Source organism: Anomaloglossus baeobatrachus, chromosome 6 (assembly GCF_048569485.1).
Source record: "Anomaloglossus baeobatrachus isolate aAnoBae1 chromosome 6, aAnoBae1.hap1, whole genome shotgun sequence".
NCBI lineage: Eukaryota > Metazoa > Chordata > Amphibia > Anura > Aromobatidae > Anomaloglossus > Anomaloglossus baeobatrachus.
Window position 1 is genome coordinate 490,928,556 of NC_134358.1, and position 24,563 is coordinate 490,953,118.

Sequence of the window (24,563 nt, forward strand, 5' to 3'; positions counted from 1 at the left end):
ATTGTGGCAGGGGAGGTAAGAGTAGATAATTGCATGACGCATCTATAAGGGATAAGCAGGTTAACATGCCAAACACCCCCGTACCATATCTACCTAAATAAAGACGAGAACCACGACTTTATTGCAGGAATGGCCACAGTTTTATTTACCGTATATATGTATACCAAAACTCGTGGCCCAACATGCCACTCAATTGTTAAACTTAACCTTATACATATATACCCGTATAACCAGAAACACCGATAGATCCGTCCGAGAGGCAAACCATCATTCCTAACCCCCCGGCCGTAACCTCCAAACCGGCCCAGAGGACCACCTCGGCCGTGACCACCCGGCCCAAGGTGAGGGGTAACAATGTTCCATCGTTAATTACCCCTACCCAGAACCTGCGGGACCTCCGCCCACAAGTTCCCATCCACTCCGAAGCCACTCCCCTTGAACGACTTCGTACCAAAAACCGACTGTCGGTACTCCCAACCTCTCAGACGGACCTATCACCCCGCTGTGACAACAACAAATTAGCAAATCAACCTTGTATTCTCCTTTCTTCCTCTTGTTTTTTTTTTTTTTTTAAATTATTTTTTTTTTTTTAAGTTTTTTTTTTTTTTTTGAAAAACCATCACCTTTTTACTATTTTATTTTTATTTTTTTTTTTATATATAAACATATACATATAAATATATATCAGGGCGGGCGGGTGGGACACAAATTTCAGGCGACAAAAGGGGAGGTAATCAGTACACCCCCTCTCTTATACCTCTCACAACCCCCCACCCCTTCCTTGCTCCCCTCCAATCCCCTTACAGCTCCCTTCTACCAATCCTATAGTCCCATATATCCCCCATCCCATGTAAACCAATTAACCCTTTCCTAACCTTGCACCCTCCCGATCGTCATGGGGTCCATTCACCCCTATGGGGCTCACTGCCCTTCTTGACGCATCTATAAGGGATAAGCAGGTTAACATGCCAAACACCCCCGTACCATATCTACCTAAATAAAGACGAGAACCACGACTTTATTGCAGGAATGGCCACAGTTTTATTTACCGTATATATGTATACCAAAACTCGTGGCCCAACATGCCACTCAATTGTTAAACTTAACCTTATACATATATACCCGTATAACCAGAAACACCGATAGATCCGTCCGAGAGGCAAACCATCATTCCTAACCCCCCGGCCGTAACCTCCAAACCGGCCCAGAGGACCACCTCGGCCGTGACCACCCGGCCCAAGGTGAGGGGTAACAACGTTCCATCGTTAATTACCCCTACCCAGAACCTGCGGGACCTCCGCCCACAAGTTCCCATCCACTCCGAAGCCACTCCCCTTGAGCGACTTTGTACCAAAAACCGACTGTCGGTACTCCCAACCTCTCAGACGGACCTATCACCCCGCCACAGACCGGCCAAGTGACACCCTTACTTGGCCCGGGCCCCCCACACCCCCAGTGCTTGCTCCAGGCCATCCCTCAAACCCAACATCCATAAATCCAGACCCACATCGGTCAGATGAACCCCATCTCTCCTTAGATACTGCTCCGTGGACTCCTCCAATTCTCTATGCCGCACCACCAACCCACCATTTCTCGCCACAAACCTGCCAATAGCCCGGTTCAGCTTGCTCCGAGCCCTATTAATACGGTCCACCGACCTCCCAAAACGCCACTGCGTCTGAGCTATGATGTCCGACCAAACGATAACTATGCCCGGGAACGCCCTCCACAAATGTAACAGGTCCAGCTTTATGTCCCTTTTCAATTCCCTCGCCGACCTTACTCCCAAATCGTTCCCACCCACGTGCAAAATTAACACATCATGGTCACGATCCATACGGCTATAATAAGCCACCTCTGGGCGCACTCTACCCCAGGTCATGCCCCGAATTCCGAGCCACTGTACTCGAGCTTCCGACACCGACACTCCAAGCTGCCGACCGTCATGACGCACATCCACCCGCAACGCTCCCCAATACACATAGGAGTGCCCGAGGATCCACACAAGGCATGGACCTACAAAATACAAAGACCACGAATAAAAACAGCAACAGAACAAGAAAATTACCACAAACCGGCATCAAACACAAACCCTGAATCCCCCACCACTGGCCATCACCTGACCAAGTGAGGCCTAATGTACAAGCGAAACCTGGAAGACTCCCACCTCCCAATCCGCCGGATACAATCCTCACTCAAGCCCCACCTGGCGGCTTCCGTTGCCGCCCCAATCCGGAAGGAGTGAGACCCGTACTCATGTGGCTCCTCCCCCACCCTTGCTAAAGCCATCTTCAGCACCGCATTGAATTGGTACCGCGACAAAGCCAATCCGTCCGCATGTCTAAGAAAAACGCCAGGGTAACCGCTGCGCACCTTTAAAAACTCTGACACTTGTACCACTGGGCACAACTGGTGCCCCGGTAAAGCGAACAACACTACTAAGCGCCCCCGGCCCCTCTGATCCGTCTTCGAAAAGCGAAGCCGACATTCCACTCTATCCTCCCCCAGCATTACATCCCCCAACAGCAAACCACCCATCGCTTGCTTAGTCGGGCTGACCAATTCACCAATGCGAAAGGCCCCAAAAAACGCCAATACAAAAGCTACCGAAAACAAAACCCGCTCATAAGGAGACGAACACAACTCCCCCAAAATCCCCACTAAACGCACCAACAATGGCAATGACACCGGCCGTCTACTGTCCCGCGACTGAGCCCCTTTCCGAAAACCCTTCATCGCCTGCCGCACCAGAAAATCCTTAGTCGCGTCCCGAACCCCCTGCATCTGGAACAAAAAGGCCAACGCCGCCAACTTGCAACCAATCACCGAAATAGACCTGCCTTCCGAAAAGTCCCCACTAATTAACATCAGTACCCCCAACACTCGACCCTTGTAACCCGACTCCATGAACTCCCTACTTTCCAACTCTGCCCATTCCTTCCACACCGCCTGATATCGGCACCAAGTAGCCTCAGACACCGATCTCCGAATTCCCTCAAATGCTATACCGATGCCAGGTCCCACAGCCAGTTCGGGCAAGGTTCTCCCTCCGCGTCTGCTTCCGGCACCAGCTTCCTGAACCTGCAAAACTGAAACCGTGATAGCGCATCAGCCACCTCGTTTCGAGTCCCAGGCACATGCCGAGCCACCACGCAAATGTTTAACTCCAAGCAACGCAACACTAGATGCCTTAAATACCCCACAACCGGCGGGGATTTTGCCGACAGTGCGTTGATGGAATGCACCACCGCCATGTTGTCACAATGCATGCAAACCCTTCTTCCAGCAAAAACAGGGCCCCACAACTCCACCGCTACAATAATGGGAAACAATTCCAGCAGCGCCAAATTCCTTACCAAACCTGCTTCCACCCAAAGCCGCGGCCACTTTCCCACACACCAGCGCGTCTGAAAAATTGCTCCAAAACCTGTCGCCCCAGCCGCATCAGTGTACAATTCCAGTTGGCTATTGGACAATGCCTCGCTCATCCAAAGGGTCCGACCGTTGTACCAGTCCAAGAACTCCTCCCACACCAACAAATCCCCTTTCATCATTTTTGTCACTCTGACAAAATGATTTGGAGCTTTTACCTCCGCGGTTGCGCCCGCCAGTCTCCTATTAAATATCCGCCCCATCGGCATAATGCGACAAGCGAAATTCAATTTCCCGAGCACTGACTGCAAATCCCGCAACCGTACCTTCTTGGCCTGAGCCAAAAACCGCACTGACGCCTTCAAATCCAAAAGCTTCCCCTCCGGCAACCGGCATTCCATTGCCAGTGTATCAATTTCGATACCTAAGAAACATAAAGCCGTCACCGGCCCTTCTGTTTTTTCTTTTGCCAACGGAATACCCAGGCTCCGTGCGATCCGCTCTAACGTAAACAACAACAAGGAGCAAACCGAAGAGCCCGCCGGACCCACGCAAAAGAAGTCATCCAAATAGTGAATCACTGAATGGACTCCTGCCACCTCCTTAACTACCCATTCCACAAACGTACTGAATGCCTCAAAATAAGCACACGAAATGGAACAGCCCATCGGCAGGCAACGATCCACATAGGATGTATGTGGGATGGTGAATACTAAGAGATGAAAGCTCTCTGGATGCACCGGGAGTAAACGAAAAGCTGCATCTACATCTGCCTTTGCCATCAGGGCCCCCCGCCCTGCAACCCTTACCAGCTCCAAGGCCCTATCGAACGATACATAACATACCGCCGACAACTCTGGTGATATCCCATCATTCACCGACAATCCCGCCGGATAAGATAAATGATGAATGAGCCGACATTTGTTCGGCTCCTTCTTAGGTACCACCCCAAGGGGGGAAATCCGTAAATTGGAGAATGGCGGGTCCTGGAATGGGCCCGCCATCCTTCCCAACTCCACCTCCTTCTGCAGCTTTTCCTTCACCACCGCCGGATGTTCTTTTGCGGACCTCAAGTTTCCCGGGCGAAACACCGGCGCCTCAGATTCAAACGGAATCCGAAAGCCCTCCGTAAAACCACGTTCCAACAACTCCGCCGCCCGAACATCTGGGTATCTATTTAAATAGGGAAGCATCGCCTCTACCCTCACTGGCGTCCTCCCTTTTTCCAGACCCCTCCCCCGCCTTTCCTTTCCCTTTCTTGAAGCACCTGGCCAGAGGGTGGGACCCTCCACATCCGGAACACTCGTGTTTGAACCGACAAGAGGCCCCGAACTTACACTGTCCCTCGTTATACTGCCAACAAGCTCCCTTTTTCTGTCCAGCCGAGGACCCGCCACTCGCACCCGGGCTCCCGGCACCCCCTCGAAAGGGCTGAGCCGGAGCCGTCATTAACCGCATCCACAAAGAAATATCCTTGTGGCCCCACTGGACACCCGGCCGCAGAGCCTTCCGTTGCCGGAACTGCTCATCATATCTTAGCCACCCTAAACCGCCGTATACTCTATACGCTTCCCCTATCGCGTCCATATATCCAAATAGGGCGGAACAATGCTCCGGCTCCTTTTCCCCGATCACGCTGGCTAAGATCGCAAAGGCCTGTAGCCAGTTAGTAAACGTCCTCGGGATCAACCTATACCTCCGTTTTTCTTCATCCTCTTTCTCCTTTTTTGTATCACTGGGTTTCACCTTATCCAAATTAAACTTCTCCAAGGGAAGCAGGGAAAAATTTCCACATACTCCCCTTTCCAAATCTTTTCCCTCACCTCCTTTTTCAAATGAACCCCTAACTGACCTTCAAAACACACATAAATTTCACTCCGCGCCCTATCATCCAAACGCACAACCTCATCCTCCTTTTCTTTTTCCTTTTCCGCCTCCTTACTCGCACCCACGTCAGCCGCCCCACCAGCCGCCTGTCCCGTACCTACCGCCGAGGTAGGGTCCCGCGCCGCAACCTCGCGCACCGGCGCTTCTGTCTGCACCACCTCCGTGGGGCCCACCCACGCCCCCACCGGAGCCCCAGGTCCAATCCGACTAACCCGTTCCGCAGACAACCCCTGCAACACCCCCAAAAGCTGCCCCCAAAACTCCGGGCCCGGTAAACCGGACTGTCCGACCGCACTCGCCCCCTGCGCAACGCGTCCCGCGACGGAACCCCCGCCCCCGCCCGCGCTACCCACAGCATGAAACATTTCTGTCGTCTGCTCACCAGGCTGCCGTTGAACCGACGCCGGAACAGCCGTGCCACGATCTTCCTGCTGCCGCTCTGTCCGACCTGCCGCTGCCGTTGCTCCTTCTTCCTCGCCGGAGTCTGACGAGCTGCCGAAATCGTCCGGGGGGACCAGCGAGGGGACAGCCCGCACCTGGCGGCCGTCAACCCCCACGGTCACCGCACCCTGCTCGTCCGGGCGACTCCTGCTAGACCTCTTCCTTTTTGCCCGCCGTGGCGCCCTGCCGCCGTCCTTCCTCGCTGTAATCATGACAGACTGCTGCGCCGCCACTTCTCCTGTCGCTCTCAGTGGGCTCCCTCCCTGCCGACTGCAGGAAGGCCGTGCAGAACTTGATCCTCGCTGGGAACAACCCCCAGCCCGATCGTCGCCGGGGGGACCGTGATTACCGATCTCATCCGTGCCTGCAGGCCACCGTACCCCTCCTCCGATCTCCTGACCTCGCCGCTCTCACCCGCTCCCGCCCTCCGTCCTGTAGCTCTCCCCTGCGGCCTGCAGGGAGTCTCCTCCGTCAATCCGGCACGCCGAGCGCCACCCCCAGCCGGCACATCACTGGGGGCTGCTGTTATCACCGCTCCAGTCTGGGAATGTGCAGGCCGCGGACCGGAAGTGGGCCTCGCCGAGGCTCCGCCCACCCCCGACCCGCGGGATCTCCGACGCGGATTCCTCCCGGTGGCCGGCAGCTCCCCTTGGTAAGTTGAAGGGCTCCGCCGCCCCGGAGGGTCCCCGCAGGGGCTCCTTGATCTCATTCTCCCCCTCCAGCTGGGGGAGTAGCGCTCCGGCGGTCGCGCCCGCCGAGCACGTAGCAACGGCCCGGGCGCAGGAGCAGCAGGCAGCGCCGCTCCAGCCCCACAGACTGCTGCCAGCTGCTGCCGCAGAGCGTCCACCCCTAACACCTCGGAGGCCCCCCGCACCATCTCCATCAGCTCAGCAAGGGCAGCCATGGCAGCAGGCAGCAATATGTCCTGGGGACACAAATTTCAGGCGACAAAAGGGGAGGTAATCAGTACACCCCCTCTCTTATACCTCTCACAACCCCCCACCCCTTCCTTGCTCCCCTCCAATCCCCTTACAGCTCCCTTCTACCAATCCTATAGTCCCATATATCCCCCATCCCATGTAAACCAATTAACCCTTTCCTAACCTTGCACCCTCCCGATCGTCATGGGGTCCATTCACCCCTATGGGGCTCACTGCCCTTCTTACTACTAGCAAACTCCTCTGCTGAGGAGGATCTGCAGCTATTATTTCCTCCCATGGCCGTGTGTGGGGGCGCTATTACAGGTGGAGTGTTGGGCTGAAGCAGCAAGGATGGGGTTAAGCCTTGCCTCCGGAGCGCAGGGATTTGATTAATTAATTACAGCGGCGCCGCTTTGCCTGTAGGACAGGAGAGGCTTGCGGCCGCCGCGCGTGTTACTGTGGTCGGACGTGTGGGCGTTACTGAGCGGGGGAACGTGCACGGCGCGCCCGTGGGGCGCGCGCCCGCCCCGCACGCAGTGTGTGACTCAGACGCTCCAGCGGGCGGCTTAGACAAGCAGGCCGCCTGCCGGCCGGAGTTTGCGTCTGAGCCTCAGGAGGAGGGGAACGCTGCTCACCTATAATAGCAGCAAGCCACGCGTCACCCCCTGCCTCCTGATCCTGTCCCTGACAGCCTTGTCCAGCATGTCAGCCATCTCTCACCGGGAACGACAGCAGCGTCCGGATCTCACAAGGTGAGGAGAGACCGGAACCAGGAAGAGGGGGAATATTTATAGGGGAAAGAGTGGGATCATGGGAACATTCCCATTGGATAACACCCCTGGAAGGGGAGGAGAGAAAATCGGACATGAGAGGGAACTTAACCCCTTACTACCAGGGCACAGCAGTCAGGGTGCATTCAGTAAAACACTGACATGCCCTATAGTGTGGCGAGGGGCATGGAAGGTGTTTACAATGTGGAGGCCATTATTACTATCACAGGCGCATTATTTTGTATGTAAAGCATATAGGACATGATTATTGGTGGTTTTACAGATATTTTTCATAAAGACAGTGTGGCGGCCATAATTCATGGTGGAGGGATGGTGCAGTGGTTGTAGTATATCAGGGGCACAATGTGGAGGCCATGTATCATTAGGGGGACAGTGTAGGGGTCACTTTTTCATCAGAGAGCATAGTGGGGGGAAAAATTTTGTCAGGTGCACACTATACGGGGTATTTAGTGCACAGTATGTGCGGATATTTTTTATTTAATGTAATAATGACACTGATATTTTTTTCATGTTGGGATATGTTGTGGAAAACCAGAAAATGGAAGTCTGTGGAAAGAATCTGTGTACGCCCAAAGTCATCATGTCGTCTGCATCTGTCGCGGGCGGAGGAGGGGGCGCCGCGCTCTCCCTACTGCTCGGGTCCGGCTGGCACTGCGGCCTGCTGCCGCTGCTCGGTGGCTCGAGCGATGGGCCGGATCCCGGGGACTCGAGCGGCGCTCCTCGCCCGTGAGTGAAAAGGGGATTGAGTGTTGGTATAGTTTATTGTCCGTGACGCCACCCACGGTTGTGGTGATTTGTTGACACCACCGCTGCTCTGTATGGGAATCCCGGGAGTGGTGGTATGGAGCAGCCAGATGTTAATCCTCCCCTCCGTGGGTAGGGGGTTGGTTGTCCCGGGGCCCAATGATGAGGTGGGTGATGCAGGGTTAGGTGGGGTGCAGGGACGCGGGGGCAGCTCCGTGCCTTGCGGCACTGTGGTACTCACTCAGCCTGAGACGATGACACAGTTCTCGGTAAAACACACGGCTGGAAAGACGGTTCCCACGGACGGCTGCACTTGCTTTCCCCAGTAGGTGACGGTGACGGTCCCTTTTTCCTGCACCTACAGTGATGATGGTTGCGATGGGTTCCCACCGGTAACCCGCTCCCCGGCTTGGATATGGGCCGGAGGAGCCCTACTTTGCCCGCAGGCGCTGGCCCTGAGAAACTGGTGCCCTGGCGGTGGCGGTGTCTCTCTGTTATGGTTGGACTGTTGCCTTCAATCGGGACTTGGTTGTTAGGAGACAGCCGTCCCCTTCACTGACGGATTTGGCAAATTATGGCGACTCCTAGCCTTGCCGGGATCCGAAAGGCCCCTGCCCTGGTGCTGACTGTTCTTCGTATACTGCTCCGGTACCGCCGGGTCACCACCCGTCCGCGGTCCTTCCAGCAACCTCCGAGCAGTCCCCCTGCAGACTATCACCGCCGTCTGCTGACCTTGCTGTCACTATCCGGGGCACGCACCCGGACTAACTTCAGGCTTTACTACTCTCACTTTTTCTGTCACTTCAGCTTTTTCCTTAGCTCCACTACTACTTCCTCTACTTCACTCCCTTTTCTTAACTGCCTGATTCTCCCGCCTCCAGGGCTGTGAACTCCTCGGTGGGCGGAGCCAACCGTCTGGCCCACCCCCTGGTGTGAACATCAGCCCCTGGAGGAAGGCAACAAGGATTTTGGTAGCCTAGGTGTTCCTAACTGGGGTGTAGGGTGTGGTGGTGTTGTGACCTGTGACCCCTGGCTTGCCCAGGGCGTCACACATCAGATGAAGAAGAATGGGATGAGACAAAGCAAATCAGAGAAGAAGTTTCCAATATGGTACCTGGATCTAAGGGAGCATTTATACTGGACAATCCCTGCATTTAAAGGGAATCTGTCACAAGGATTTTGCTCCCATATCTGAGAGCAGCATAATGTAGTGACAGAGACCCTGATTCCAGTGATGTGTCACTTACTGAGCTGTTTGCTATAATTTTGATAAAATCAATGTTTTCTCTGCTGCAGATCTAGCAGTTATACAGAGCTCATAAATATGCTGGACTACCTGCAGCATGCCAAGTAGTCCTGTAATGATAATCTACTGCTGATTAGTCAGTAATTTTATCAAAACTACACTAAGCTGGTCAGTAAGTGACACATTGCTGGAATCAGGATCTCTGCCTCTACATTATGCTGCTCTCAGATTAGAGGGCAAAAACCTGGTGTCAGATTCCCTTTAAATGATAGTCGACCATTTGGTTATATGAAGCCATTCGGCAGCTGTTTAATGGCCTGTGACTGCAGACTTGTGAATCCTCATAGCATGCACACAGTGCACTGTCATTGTTTTCCAGTGCCGGTGGTGAGAGCGTCCGTCATGTCAGCACAAGTGTGCGATTTGCATACTTCTAGCCACATCTGCATGAGGCTTTAGTCTGACTTATTGGCAGGGTACGTGATCAATTTAAGTGCTTAGAACAGCATGAACGCCAACTACGGCCCTGCCACTACACTTAACCGTACCAGTCTGCGCATGCATGCTGCAATTTTTTTTTTCTCAGACCACTCGGTCCAAGGACAGAATTGAACATGTGCACTGCCTCATTGGATAACATTGGTCTGAATGTGATCCAATATTTTGTTGGATCGCACTTGGATCAAAAATACGGGTGTCTACACAAGCTATTAGGCTACGACACCATTGTTGTAAATATGGTTACCTGGTTAGGGGCCCACTCAGAGGTTTCGCCCCCTCTGAGCCGAACCCCTAGCTACGCCTCTGCTTTGCACAGTACATCTCTCTTATCCCCTTATACACAGCCACTTACTGCAGTACATGGCTCCTCTCATCTATATACAGCCTCATCCTGCAGAACATGGCTCCTCTCATCTATATACAACCTCCTCCTGCAGTACATGGCTCCTCTAGTACATGGCTCCTCTAGTACATGGCTCCTCTCATCTATATGTGACGCCCCTGGACTATCAGGTCGTCACAGGGTATTGTGCAATCTGCCCTCCTGTGCATGTTGCCTACATCAGATAATAAAATCCTAGGTACACTCTGCACCACACCCACCAGACACACCAGTGGACAGCCTGAGTGGAATAGGGTCGCCCACTTGGGGGGTTGGTTAGGGGAGGTCACGAGTGTCAGGAGAGGAGAAGGAGTTTGGAAGCGAAGGAAAGAGGAGGTCAGGAGCCGGGCTCCTAGGAACAGTCTAGGTAGCAGATGGTGGTCTGGACCTAGAGAAGTTGGACCCCCGGTCGCAGGGGATCGTGACAAGGGGCATGGAACTGTCGAGGAGGACAGCTGGCGGCCTTGTACCATCACCGGGCTGGGACCAGGGCATGACGGGGTACGTGGACCTTAAATCAGGGAGTAGCTTCAGCCAACCTGACAATTCACCCGATGAGAACGGAGCCTTCATGATCCTCTCTCCACCTGCTCCGAAATCGGGGTACTAGTGCAACGAGGGGGATAGGATTTTCCACAAAAACGGTCCGGAAAATCCTAAGCGTGAACCCTGAGAGCAAGCTCACACAGTTAGCAATACTGGGGAGCGGGACCCGGCTAGTTCCATACTACCGGGACCAACAGAGAAGTAACTTAGTGCCAGAAGGCAGGTCACGGATCACCAGGCAACACCATCGGGGACGGGACCCGAACTAGCTCCCCTCAGCGTCAGCGGTGTCCAGTACTTTGGTTTATCCAGTTGTCGGTGTCAGTTTTATGGACTGAGTGAGTACACAAGTGACCCCCTGCGCTCCCCACGGTACTCCCCAAACACCATCACTAAGTCCTGGGGCATTCCCCCTACCCGTGGAGGGTTCCAACACCTGGCTGCCCCATTCCATCACCCCCGGGTACTCCCAACTGCAGAGGTGGTACACCAAATTACCACATATCACGGGTGGCGTCACGAACTCTAACGCATTCCCCTGTAAATGCCCTCTTCATTCAAGTGGCCGCATGACCCACGGGTCCGGAGACCCCTCGAGCCACTGCGGATCTGGATCCGAGCAGCCCAGTTGCTGGTACGGGGTGGGGCGGCACATATATACAGCCTCCTCCTGCAGTACATGGCTCCTCTCATCTATATACAGCCTCATCCTGCAGTACATGGCTCCACTCATCTATATACAGCCTCATCCTGCCGTATATGGCTCTTATCATCTATATACAGCCTCATCCTGCAGTACATGGCTCCTCTCATCTATGTGTGGCGCCCCTGACCTGGTCAGGCACCACTGAGTACTGCACCCATGCTGGGGACAGTACAATACAGGTAATCCAGAAGGCTGACAGGGGTGTGGAACACAGGCGCATAGTGATCAGGTCTCACACATGTACCCATGAGAGGACCCCTGGGGATCCCAGGAGGGGGCAAGCCTTCACCTTCACTGGAATAGTGGAGGGGGTAGAGCCTCCATCTCCTCTCAAGGGGTGTGGTAAGAGAGTCTGGTTGCTAGGTGGCGTAGGCAAGAACAGGAGAGGAGGAGCAGTGAGTCAGTTAGAGCAGAACTTCATAGGGCTCAGTGAGGAGCAGACCTGTGGGGCTGTTGCTGTCTAACAGCGCCCGCGCAGTGGCTACAGACGGGGGAGAACGGTCAACTAGGAGTGCTGCCTGAAAGCCAGCTTCAGCTAGAGAGTGCAACGGAGTGGGAAGTAAGGAGACTGCTAGAGAGCACCAGGCCCAACCGGGCGGCAGATCCCGAAGCGGGGATAGATTCAACTTTCTTCTGCTAAACCTGCCGGTGTGGGGCCCTTAAAGCCCACACCACAACACTACAAAAGCCGCAGCCACGTAACCGCAGTGAGGGCCCATAGGTCATAGGAGGCAAGAGGCTGGAGTGGCCTGGTCCGGGGAACAAGCACACGGCGAAACAAGAAGGGGAGAGAGGCTTGGAGCATCTTCCCTGGGTGACCCCCATAGGGACTCAAAGTCGGGGTTACCCCAAACCACCAAGGGCTAAGGAAGGCGAGTCAGTAGTCACCCTCATAAAGTCAGCCTGAAGGATACCTGGTTCCCACCTGGTTCATCCCAGCTACGCCCGGGTTACTCACCCTGCTATCAAATGTGAGTAAAAACCCTGAAAGACATTCCTGCCTGTGTGGTTATTCTGCGACTTGTGGTACTACAAACCTACACCGGGCCCTGGGGCTTGCCTCACTCTCAGGAGGCTACTACATCCGACTGCACCCACCATCAGCCCCAGGCGTCCCCTAACCTGCAGTGGCGGTCCCCACTGACCGCAATACTGAGAGTGGCGTCACGATCAAACAAGAAGATTTCCTACCAGTGACGGAGATCCAGCAACGTGGAGTCCCTGAAGGTAATGCACCGACACCGACACAGCACCTGCGGGGCTTCACATCTGGCGTCACGAACAGGATAAGGACTAGACCTGTTCAGACAGGTGACCATGTGCCTGGGCGGTCCGCTTGAAAAATTGGAAGCGCCGCCATATTGCCACCATGAAAAGCGCGCTGCAAAACAACAGCAGCCCGCGCTGGAAGAAGTTACCGCCCACGAAGAGGCGGGGCTACCCAGAGATCCCCTGCAGAGTCCTGACCTCGCTGATGAAGAAAGCGGAAGCGTCCAGAGACGGCGGAGCAGAAGGGAAGCCAGCAGCTTGGTAGAGAAAATGGAGTCCAGACGCGGATACCCAGAACCAGGCACTGCTGCCTGGTGGTGCCGAGAGCTTGCCATCTTCTGCGACCGGCTGGAGGCCGGGATCGTGCGACGGCTCAGAGAAGAACGCACGGAGCTCCTGGAAATGGCTGCGGCGGTGCGGACCTACGAGGAGGGAGCCGCGCGACGCATGTCAGACCGAGCGGCGACGACGCAGACCCCGATGCTGCCACAGATGGGTGAGTCGAGTGATGCCCCGGCCAGCACAAGTGCCCCGACCCCTGCTGCCACGCCCGCGGTCCCGGAAGAGGCGCCCGGTGCGGCGCTACCGAACCAGGCCGCAGCCACGCTAGACGCGGCCCGCCAAATCCAGGCAGCCGCAGCCATGCCCCGCCTGGCCCGCAAAGGTCCGACCACCACTGCGATACTGATCCGTGCCGCAGGTGTGACGCTGACCCAGGCTGCCACCCTGCTGAGCCCAGTCCGCCAAGACCCCACCGCAGCAGCGACGCTAGTCCGCGCCGCAAGTGATATGCTGAACCAGGCCGCAGCCCCGCCGGGTGCGGCCCGCCAAGCTCCGATCGATGCAGCGACGTCCAGCCCAGCCTGCACAGAGCCCCCTGCAACAGCGACACTGATCCAGGCCGCCGCCATGCCGGGCGCGGCCCGCCAAGACCAGGCCGCCGCCATACAGGGCGCGGCCCGCCAAGAAGAGAAGACTACCTCATCATTTTCCCCGGCCTGCAAGGCCAGAGCAGACACCGCTCCCCAGTCAGAAGAGGTCCCTGCTGGAAAGCCCACGCTGGGGGAGGACCCCGAATACTGGCGGCTGAAGGCTGACATGGAGGCCAAGTTTCCACAATGGTTGGTGGACCGGTACATGCTCCCTCCGCATACCCCCAAGAGAAGTCCAGCAACCCCTGCAGCCGCGCCAGAGAGTCCACCGCCCAGACCAGCTGAAGAGAGCCCATCCCCAGCACTGCCACCAAAGGAGTGCAGCGAAGAACTAAGGGGGAGAGGAGGCCAGGAAGCTGAGGAGCTGACTCCGACGCCAACCGCAGCAGACCCCTACCCAGAGCCGGAGATGCTGCCCTATTCCCGCTGGGAGGAGGAAGACTTGACACCGTCAGCAGATGAAGATCTGCCCCAAAGCCTCACCTGGGAGCTTGTAAGCTGCACCTCGCAGAACCCAGCCCGCAAGACACGGCGCAGCAGATCAAAGCGTCCTCCAACACCACAGTCTCCAGAGCAGAGGGAGGTCACGGTCAGAGACCTGGAGGAGAAGAGGTGCCTAAGAAGGTCCGAAGCCCAGGCTAGAGGACCCCTTTACAGAGGGATAGTAGAAGACTTCAACCTGAAAAGCGGATACGGCTTCATTGTCGTGAAAGGAATAAAAGAGGGCATATTCGTAAATCGGAGAGATGTTCAAGCCCACCTGCCCAGAGGACATTCAGGCAGAAATCTGAAAGTTGGGGACTTAGTACAGTTCACCTTACATCAAGGAGAAAGGGGCTACTATGCCTTAGACGTAGCACCATGTCCAAGACAAGAAAGACAAGACAGAGATAAAGAAACAGATACAGAAAAAGAAACAGACGAAGACCAAGAAAAGAAAGACAAAGATCCTACAGATGAAACAACCACGGACGACGACGGAGAGCAAGAAAGTCACAGGTGCCAGTGCCCAACATGCCCACGCCCTGGTGAAAAAGAGGAGTAAAGTAAAGGAAAGTAAGAAGTTACTGTTTTGACCAGTTTTGACAAGTTTTGTTTGCAACGTTTAAGAAATGCGCCCACAAAAACTATTGTGAGAAATGAACTTTAAGGCTATGAACTTGCTATAGCCACAAACTCTCGCAGTGTAAATAGTTACACCAGTGGCACCACCACCAGGGCCAGCCTGTTTAGGGGCTTGGCTCGTCTGCAACCAGGGGGGCCCGTCCGTAGAAAAGGGCCTTGGCTCACTTGCGACCAGAGAGCACGCCTGTTTATGGGGCCTTGGCTCACCACCACAAAGAGGGTACCTGGTCAGCACCAACTGTGGAGGCCGCCTCTGAATCCTGCCAGAAGAGGCTGACGGCGCGGATCCACCAGGCCAGGTATACCCTGAAACCACCAGCCCATGAAAGCCGCCTCTACATCCTGCCAGAAGTGGCTGAAGTCGCGGCCAACGGGAGAGGAAGATTGGAGGAAAGGTCTGGGGAAACGGATGGCCCAGATCTGGTTACCAAAAGGACCGGTGACCTGCCTCCTGAGAGGGTTTTGGGTGGGTTAACGGACTTGTGGGTGGAGGGTGGTGATGTCTGATACCGGGTGCTTTTAAATGTTTTACATGTTTTAACGTTTTATGCATTTTAAAATGTTGTCTTGCAGCCCGAGGACGTGCTGGTGATAACTAAGGGGGAATGTGGCGCCCCTGACCTGGTCAGGCACCACTGAGTACTGCACCCATGCTGGGGACAGTACAATACAGGTAATCCAGAAGGCTGACAGGGGTGTGGAACACAGGCGCATAGTGATCAGGTCTCACACATGTACCCATGAGAGGACCCCTGGGGATCCCAGGAGGGGGCAAGCCTTCACCTTCACTGGAATAGTGGAGGGGGTAGAGCCTCCATCTCCTCTCAAGGGGTGTGGTAAGAGAGTCTGGTTGCTAGGTGGCGTAGGCAAGAACAGGAGAGGAGGAGCAGTGAGTCAGTTAGAGCAGAACTTCATAGGGCTCAGTGAGGAGCAGACCTGTGGGGCTGTTGCTGTCTAACAGCGCCCGCGTAGTGGCTACAGACGGGGGAGAACGGTCAACTAGGAGTGCTGCCTGAAAGCCAGCTTCAGCTAGAGAGTGCAACGGAGTGGGAAGTAAGGAGACTGCTAGAGAGCACCAGGCCCAACCGGGCGGCAGATCCCGAAGCGGGGATAGATTCAACTTTCTTCTGCTAAACCTGCCGGTGTGGGGCCCTTAAAGCCCACACCACAACACTACAAAAGCCGCAGCCACGTAACCGCAGTGAGGGCCCATAGGTCATAGGAGGCAAGAGGCTGGAGTGGCCTGGTCCGGGGAACAAGCACACGGCGAAACAAGAAGGGGAGAGAGGCTTGGAGCATCTTCCCTGGGTGACCCCCATAGGGACTCAAAGTCGGGGTTACCCCAAACCACCAAGGGCTAAGGAAGGCGAGTCAGTAGTCACCCTCATAAAGTCAGCCTGAAGGATACCTGGTTCCCACCTGGTTCATCCCAGCTACGCCCGGGTTACTCACCCTGCTATCAAATGTGAGTAAAAACCCTGAAAGACATTCCTGCCTGTGTGGTTATTCTGCGACTTGTGGTACTACAAACCTACACCGGGCCCTGGGGCTTGCCTCACTCTCAGGAGGCTACTACATCCGACTGCACCCACCATCAGCCCCAGGCGTCCCCTAACCTGCAGTGGCGGTCCCCACTGACCGCAATACTGAGAGTGGCGTCACGATCAAACAAGAAGATTTCCTACCAGTGACGGAGATCCAGCAACGTGGAGTCCCTGAAGGTAATGCACCGACACCGACACAGCACCTGCGGGGCTTCACATCTGTACAGCCTCATCCTGCAGTACATGGCTCCTCTCATCTATATACAGCCTCATCCTGCAGTACATGGCTCCTCTCATCTATATACAGCCTCATCCTGCCGTATATGGCTCTCATCATCTATATACAGCCTCATCCTGCAGTACATGGCTCCTCTCATCTATGTACAGCCTCATCCTGCAGTACATGGCTCCTCTCATCTATATACAGTCTCCTCCTCTAGTACATGGTTCCTCTCATCTATATACAGCCTCATCCTGCAGTACATGGCTCCTCTCATCTATATACAGCCTCCTCCTCTAGCACATGGCTCTCTCATTTTTATACAGCCTCCTCCTGCAGTACATGGCTCCTCTCATCTATATACAGCCTCATCCTACAGTACATGGCTCCTCTCATTTATATACAGTCTCCTGCAGTACATGGCTCCTCTAGTACATGGCTCCTCTCATCTATATACAGCCTCCTCCTCTAGTACATGGCTCCTCTGCCTAATCCTCCCCCTCGTGCAACACAGCACCACTATCAGTTCCTCTTCAGAGCAGTTGAGCCCGACGCTGGGATACAGCAGGCTCCGCCCCCTCATGCGACATCATCATTGTTCTAGCCATGACTGAGGTCCTGCGATGTTACTTCACTTTCCAATAGTAAAGATGGCGAAACATATGTGTCGCACTCAGGTATATCGGATACTCGGTTCCGGGCAGTGTCTCTCTTGTGAATGTCATGATGGTGGTCGTTACCCGGTTCCGTGCCCTGGGCCCTTTTTGTAATGGGGATATTTACAGGGGATTGGTGAATAAAGTTTATTTGTAACGCCATTTGCGGTGTTGCGGCTAAGTATAGGGAGCCGCCGCTGCAGAATGTATCTACTGGGGCTGGTGGTATTGGCAGCTAGTATGGTAGTCCCTTCCGCAAGTAGGGTTTTGCCCCAGCGGGTGTATGGTGCTGTGGGTGTTGGAAGAAGGTAGTCCACACAGGTATTCATTGCAACTGGTTTACTCACTTTCTGAAGATGTTGACTGGTGGCCAGAGGCCGACTGGTTTCGCCTCCAGGTCCCCTTCGTCCCAGTGCCAGTTAGGTTCTCTGGTACCTTCTTACCCTGCACCTGTCTCTGGTAAGTGGTCCCGTGGTATAGAAGACTGGGGGTTCCCGTTCTGTGGTTTGTCCAGTTCTGTCCGCCTGACGGTAGCGTGAACCCTGTGCGGTTGGAGTCTCTGGTCCTGTCCCGGGTTCTCCCGTTGCTACTGAGTCTTCGGATTCTTTAGGGTCAGCAAGGTCCTTTATGGTCCTCTTTGCTGTGCAGGTGTTAACAGGTCAGCTTGAAGCTCTCTCCTGTACTAGGGTTCTGTACCCCGTCGGTGCGTAGTTCCGGGAGTACTTCATCGTACTCCATCGGCAACCACTTCCTGGGTACCAGGTCACTGTTAACCCGAGTTAGGGTGTCACGTCACTTCCACCTTCATACTCCTGCTGTCTGACACTTTCTACAGTCCCTGCAGTTCTGACTACTGTCTTCCTGTGTTCTCCCTGTCCACAGTCTGCCCCTCCCACCTGGTCAACTAGTGAACTGGAGTTGCTCCACCTCTAGGCGGCCATCCATTGGTCCCACCCTAGCTAAGTACAATTGTATGGGGGGTTGTTGGGGAAAACTGGGATTACCTGGGTTTTTGTTGGTACCGGCACTGGGGTTCTGGGTCCCTCAGGGGGTAGGCCCTGCATCCTGGTGAGGATGCAGAACCTTATAGCACCCTGATGGTGTCAGGGGCGCTACATTCCCCCTTGGTTAATTCCAGCATGTGCTCGGGCTGCAAGGCAAAACTGATTACACTTTTATTTATTTATTTTTTTTTCATGTAAACATTAACAGGTCTTCCCACGCAGGGGAGGTTCATCACTTCAAATGTTTCAAACTTGGGGTACCCCTTCCTTCACTCACCACCCAAACATCCTGGTCCCAGAACCCTTCTAAGGAGGCAGGTCACTGGTTCCATTAGTGACCAGGTCCGGACCATCTCTGTGCCGGACCTTTCCTGCACCCAACCTCTCCTGGTGGCGGTGTTCACAGCAATGTCCACTGGATGGGTTTACCCTGGTAGGGCACAACTGGTGCAACTATTTGTAATGACACAAGTTTGTGTTGGCTGCTGCCAGTCCTGCAGCCTGGGGTCCATTTTTATCAACACATTAACCTGGTAACTTGGTCAATCTGGAAAGTCCAATGTTCAAACAACAAACAATAAACAATTTAATGGGTAGCATATCAGGTCATGGCTACTAGGGTGCTGGGTAGGGGCCATCAGGTTCACTTGGCCTCCTGTGATCAGCACTCCAGGAACAAACACAACACATCCCGGGAGTCCGGTCTACAACCGGGAATGGAAGCGGTGTGGCTGGCGATGGTATGGCCTCAGGAAGCCGGGCTGGCTGGTGCTCCACAACCAGATTGGAGATGGGTCCCACCTTCGGACGGGTCAGTAAAGTTAAGAGGGTCTGCGCTCCTACCTCCAGACGCTGCTCTGCGTGCATGACCTGGTTCTCGTGGGCCCACACTGCTGCCACCATTCTCCGCACCTCTTCTTTCCAGTCCACAACCTGTTGAAGGGATTGTACCCGCACCCGGATACAAAACTGGGCTAATTCTCCTTCCAGCCAGGCAGTGGTTCCCGGTACAGGACGGCTGGACTCCCGATCCTCTGGATCAGCCACCCTGTTTTTCCTAGTGTCCAGAAACTTTGTTGCAGAGTTCTGTCATCCCTGCACCAGCGTCCGCTCTCACATCCTGGACGCTCCACTTGGTGTTCCTCACCACTCTCTCGCGGGACTCAAGCACCTCTGGGAACTTCCAGGTCAGGTTACGGCCTTCTTCCGCCCGCGCTTACAGGAGTTGTGGGCGAGGTCTCTTTTCGCGCCTTTTGGTCTGCTGTGGCGCACTTATTTTTCACAGCAAAATGGCGGCGTTTTTTCAAACAATAAAGTTCAGTCCATATAACACAGTTTTTAAGGCACACGTCACCCGGTTTGACCGGGTCCAGTTTAATCCTCTTCATGATGCCAGGAAAAAGGGTTGTCGCTCCCAGGGATATGGGGTACTCGGTTCCGGGCAGTGTCTCTCTGGGGAATGCCACGGTGGTAGCCATTACCTGGTTCCGTGCCCTGGGTCCTTTTTGTAATGGGGATATTTACAGAGGATTGTTGAATAAAGTTTATACGTGACGCCACTTGCGGTGTTGCGGTTAAGTGTACGGATTTGCCGCTGCATAATGTCTCCACTGGGGCTGGTGGTATTGGCAGCTAGTATGGTAGTCCCTCCGTAAGTAGGGCCCTGGCCCAGCAGATGTATGTGTGATGCCCTGGACTAGCCAGGTAGTCACAGATAGACCCCGCACAACACCTGTCCCCTAAAAAGGTAACAGCAGCCAACCACATTAAAACCTAGTCATCTCCCTCAGAGCTTGATGGTCACACCAGGGAGCAGAGCCAGGCGGTTGACCACACACACCGAGGAGTCCAGAGGGCCTGAGGTAGGAGAAACAGCAGTTGTCAGTTGCTAGTTGTTAGTTGACAGTTGACAGTGGTCAGTTGGAGTTGGAAAGAAGAGGAGTAGAGTGCAGCAGGCCTGTGGTGACAGGTCTGCAGCGGAAACTGACAGGTGTGAGGGTCGTAGCCCGCACACCTTGGCTAGGAGGCAGGCGGTGGCCTTAGCCTGCAGGGGCCGGGAAGATGGCCAGGTGGAACCGTAAGGGACCGGGACAGGGTAGTGGCCCGCCGATACCAAACCGGGGAACCGACTGGAAACCGGAGCACCAGGGGGGTACTCAGACCCGGAACGAGGCCCAGAAGCCACTGGACCACGTCGAATTTACTGATTGAGGTCTGGACTTTAGGTCCATTCCCATCCCAAGTCCCGACTGAAGACAACAGCCCACCGAGGGGGATAGAAAGCCACCGCACAGGCAGAGAGATCCCACGGGCCAGCGTCTGCGGGCAAATGGACTCCACCGACACATACATAGCCGGGGAGCGGACTCCCGTTGCTGAAGCACAGGCAGTCTACACAAACACAACACGGTGCAGGAGAAAGGCCAAGACCACCAACCGGGTGGGGGACCAGACGCAGCTGGCTGCAGGCACCGACCACCATCAACTTTGTTTACCAGAGACTTGTGTGTGTCAATAATCGTAAGTACAACAGTGACATCCGGCCGCACGCAGCCCTGCACCGCCCAGCCACTACTCTCCCCAAACGGGTCCCGGGGCCACCATTCTGCCCACGGAGGGGTTAACATCTTGCTGCACGACCATCTCCCCCGGGTGCCCCCGTAACTGCAGCGGTGGTGTCTACACTTTCACCATGTCCCGTGGGTGGCATCACGAACTCAAACACGGCTTCGGCCGTACACCTACCTAACCACCCCCCCATCGAGATCGCCAGCAACTCCATTGCAGAGCGACGTGACCCCAGGTCCGGAGGCGCTCGAGCCACCCACCAATCGAGCCTGGATCCGAGCGGCTCGGCTGCAGCCGAGCGCGGGGCGGTACACATCGTGCAGTGGGCGTTAGAAGAAGGGAGTCCACACAGGTATTCAGTGCAACTGGTTTACTCACTTTCTTGAGATGTTAACTGGTTGATCGAGGCCGGCTGGTTTCGCCTCCAGGTCCCCTTCGTCCCAGTGCCAGTCTGATTCTCTGGTACCTTCTTCGCCTGCACCTGTCTCTGGTAAGTGGGTCCCCGTGGTATAGAACACTGGAAGTCCCCGTACTGTGGTTTGTAAACTTCTGTCTGCCTGACGGTAGCGTGAACCCTGTGGGGTTGAGGTCTCTGGTCCTGTCCCCATTTCTCCCTTTGCTACTGAGTTTTCAGATTCCTTAGGGTCAGCAAGATCCTTGATGGTCCCTTTTGCTGTGCAGGTGTTAACAGGTTGGCTTGAAGCTCTTTCCTGTCCTAGGGTCTGGAACCCCGTTGGTGTGTAGTTCTGGGAGTACTCCACCGTACTGCACGAGCAATCACTTTTCCTGGGTACCAGGTCACCGTTAACCCGGGGCCCTAGGGGGTAGGCCCTGCATCCCTGTGGGGATGCAGGACCTTGTAGCACCCTGACAGCTTCAGGGGCGCTACACCAGCATTGTAATCATTACATTATCTCCTAAACCAGTATTTAATGTATCAGTCAAATTCCTTTATAATGATTTTACATATATCTATCGTTGACAACTTGAGAAGGGCACATAAAGCCAGTTCCAAGATATTTTCCTTGCATCTTTCCTATTTATAAAGGGCATGCTCCTTTTGGGATCTGGATCACAAATGTGACGCCCTGGCCTATCAGGTCATCACAGGGTATTGTGCAATCTGCCCTTCTGTGCAATATCCACCTCCTCCTTAATTACCGGTCCCCAACTTATGGTGTTGCCAATACCAGCCAATCGAAATCCTAGGAACACTCTGTACCACATCCACCAGACACACCAGTGGACGGCCTGAGTGGAATAGTGTCGCCTACTTGGGGGGGTTGGTAAGGTGAGGTCAGGAGTGTGAGGAGTAGGTCAGTGAAGTGTAGGAAGCGAAGGGGAGAGGAGGTCAGGAGCCGGGCTCCTTGGAAGTAACTAGGTGGCAGACGGTGGTCTGTGCCTAGTAGGAGCTGGACCCCTGGTCGCAGGGGATCGTGACAAGGGGCACAGAACTGTCGAGGAGGACAGCCGGCGGCCTTGTACCATCATCGGGCTGGGACCAGAGCATGATGGGGTATGTGGACCCTAGGTCAGGGAGAAGCTTCAGGCAACCTGACAATGTACCCGACGAGGACAGAGCCTTTAAGATCCACTCTCCACCCGCTCCCAAATCGGGGTACTAGCGCAACGAGGGGGATAGGACTTTCCGCAAAAACGGTCCAGAAAATCCCAAGCATGAACCCTGAGAGCAAGCTCCATCAGTAGCCACACTGGGGAGCGGGACCCGACTAGTTTTACACTACAGGGGCCAACTAGCAAGAGAACTTAGTGCCAAGGGAAAGGTCACAGATCATCAGGCAACACCAGTGGGAACGGGACCCAAACTAGCTCTCCTCAGCGGCAGCGGTGTACAGAACTTTGGTTTACCAAGTTGTCGGTGTCAGCTTTATGGATTGAGTGAGTACGCAAGTGACCCCCTTCACTCCCCACGGCACTCCCCGAACACCATCACCGAGTCCCGGGGTAGAGCGAACTTGAGGCTAGTGGTTTATTCAACAATAAGTTAAATATAGCAATTAAAAAGGCAACAGTATTTATCTGCCCAGGTCACAGAAACTTCGGCATTAAAAGGACACAGCAGCCCTCCTTGATGAAAGAAGATGCAGCACGGGGCAAAATACTGATGAGACAATTGCACTCCACCAGTACAGACACCCTAGTTTACAAGACCAACATACTGTAGATGGGATTGGCTGTAATCGAGAATCGTGTTCATTAAAATATGATAAATAAATGAGGTATTGGTTAATATTTTGGCCAAAATACGCGAGCTCACAACCCAACGTCAAGGGGCTTCATTGTTTTGTGAGTGCCTATACTGAAATTATAAGCAAAGCCACAGAAAAATTAACATTTCATAAGTTCAATATAGCAAAAAAAGGCAACAGTATTCATCTGCCCAGGTCACAGAATGTAATGCAGTAACCGGATGCAGCAGCCCTCCATGATAAAGATGATAAAGATGGAGGTAACACAAGTGCAAAACACTGATGAGACAACCACTCACAACCTGCCAAATCATGGAGGGGTGATTGCTCAGTATTAGCATTGCACACAGATAAGGCTTGTATAGGGTGCTGGTCACACACATGAAGTGCACAGTGCCTGGATTACAGCCTATTAGTGACGCCCATAGTATTAGATTAGGCGGGCTGCCCAGCACTCTATCAGTGCACCCCACAATCACAGACACCCTACTTTACAAGGCCATCATAGATGGGCTTGGCTGCATCCTGCATTAAAAAAGATACAACGTGCACAAATATATAATACATTTATGTGGCATGGGTCAATATTTTGGCCAAAATATACAAGCTCGCAACCCACGTCAAGGGTCCTCATTATCTTGCGAGTCCCTACCTAAAATTAAATACACAGCCACAGAAAAAGGAATTAAAATTCCTCGAACGTTCATAAAGTTCAATATAGCAAGAAAAAAAAACCCTAAATCTTTCTGTGGCTTTGCTTTTAATTCACCCTTAAAGGGGTTTCCCCACGAATAATGTTAAACTTAATCAATTGAGCAGGATCAAAGCTGATTCTTTTTGTGAGGTAAAACATTTCCCTACTTGCTTTAAAAAATATTTTTCCTCAAAGAAAGAATAATTTGCGATCCTGTGCTGTAATGTCTGCATACTTTTTTAAGTCCTCCCCTGCCTAGGACTATGATCAGACCATGTCCCTGTACGGTCAGACACAGCCATTACACAGCACACAGCAGGGGCACATATAGAAGATTATCTCAGCACAGGAACATTTTTTTTAATCACATACAATTCTGGAAATTATTATTATTCCAAGATCTATTAATTTAAAGTTATGTTAATTAAGTTTGCTTATGGGAAACCCCCTTTAACTAACTAAAGCTTTCCCCCCCCTAAATATTGGGATCTGTCTAAGGACATCAACTCAAAAAAGCTTCCTGGGATAGACTTGGAGCAAAACACTCCATTAATGCTGGTCCCAAAGAAACCCCGGCCTACACCCTTGAGCCTCAATACAAAGACAGTATCATAGCTTTAAGGTTGAAAGGCCTAAGTCCATCAAGTTCATCTTAAAAGCTAATGTGTTGATCCAGAGGAAGGCAAAAACCCCATGAGGCAGATGCTAATTGCCCCATATTAGGGGAAAAATTCCTTCCCGACTCCACACATGGCAATCAGACTAGTTCCCTGGATCAACGTCCCATAACAAAATCTAGTAACAA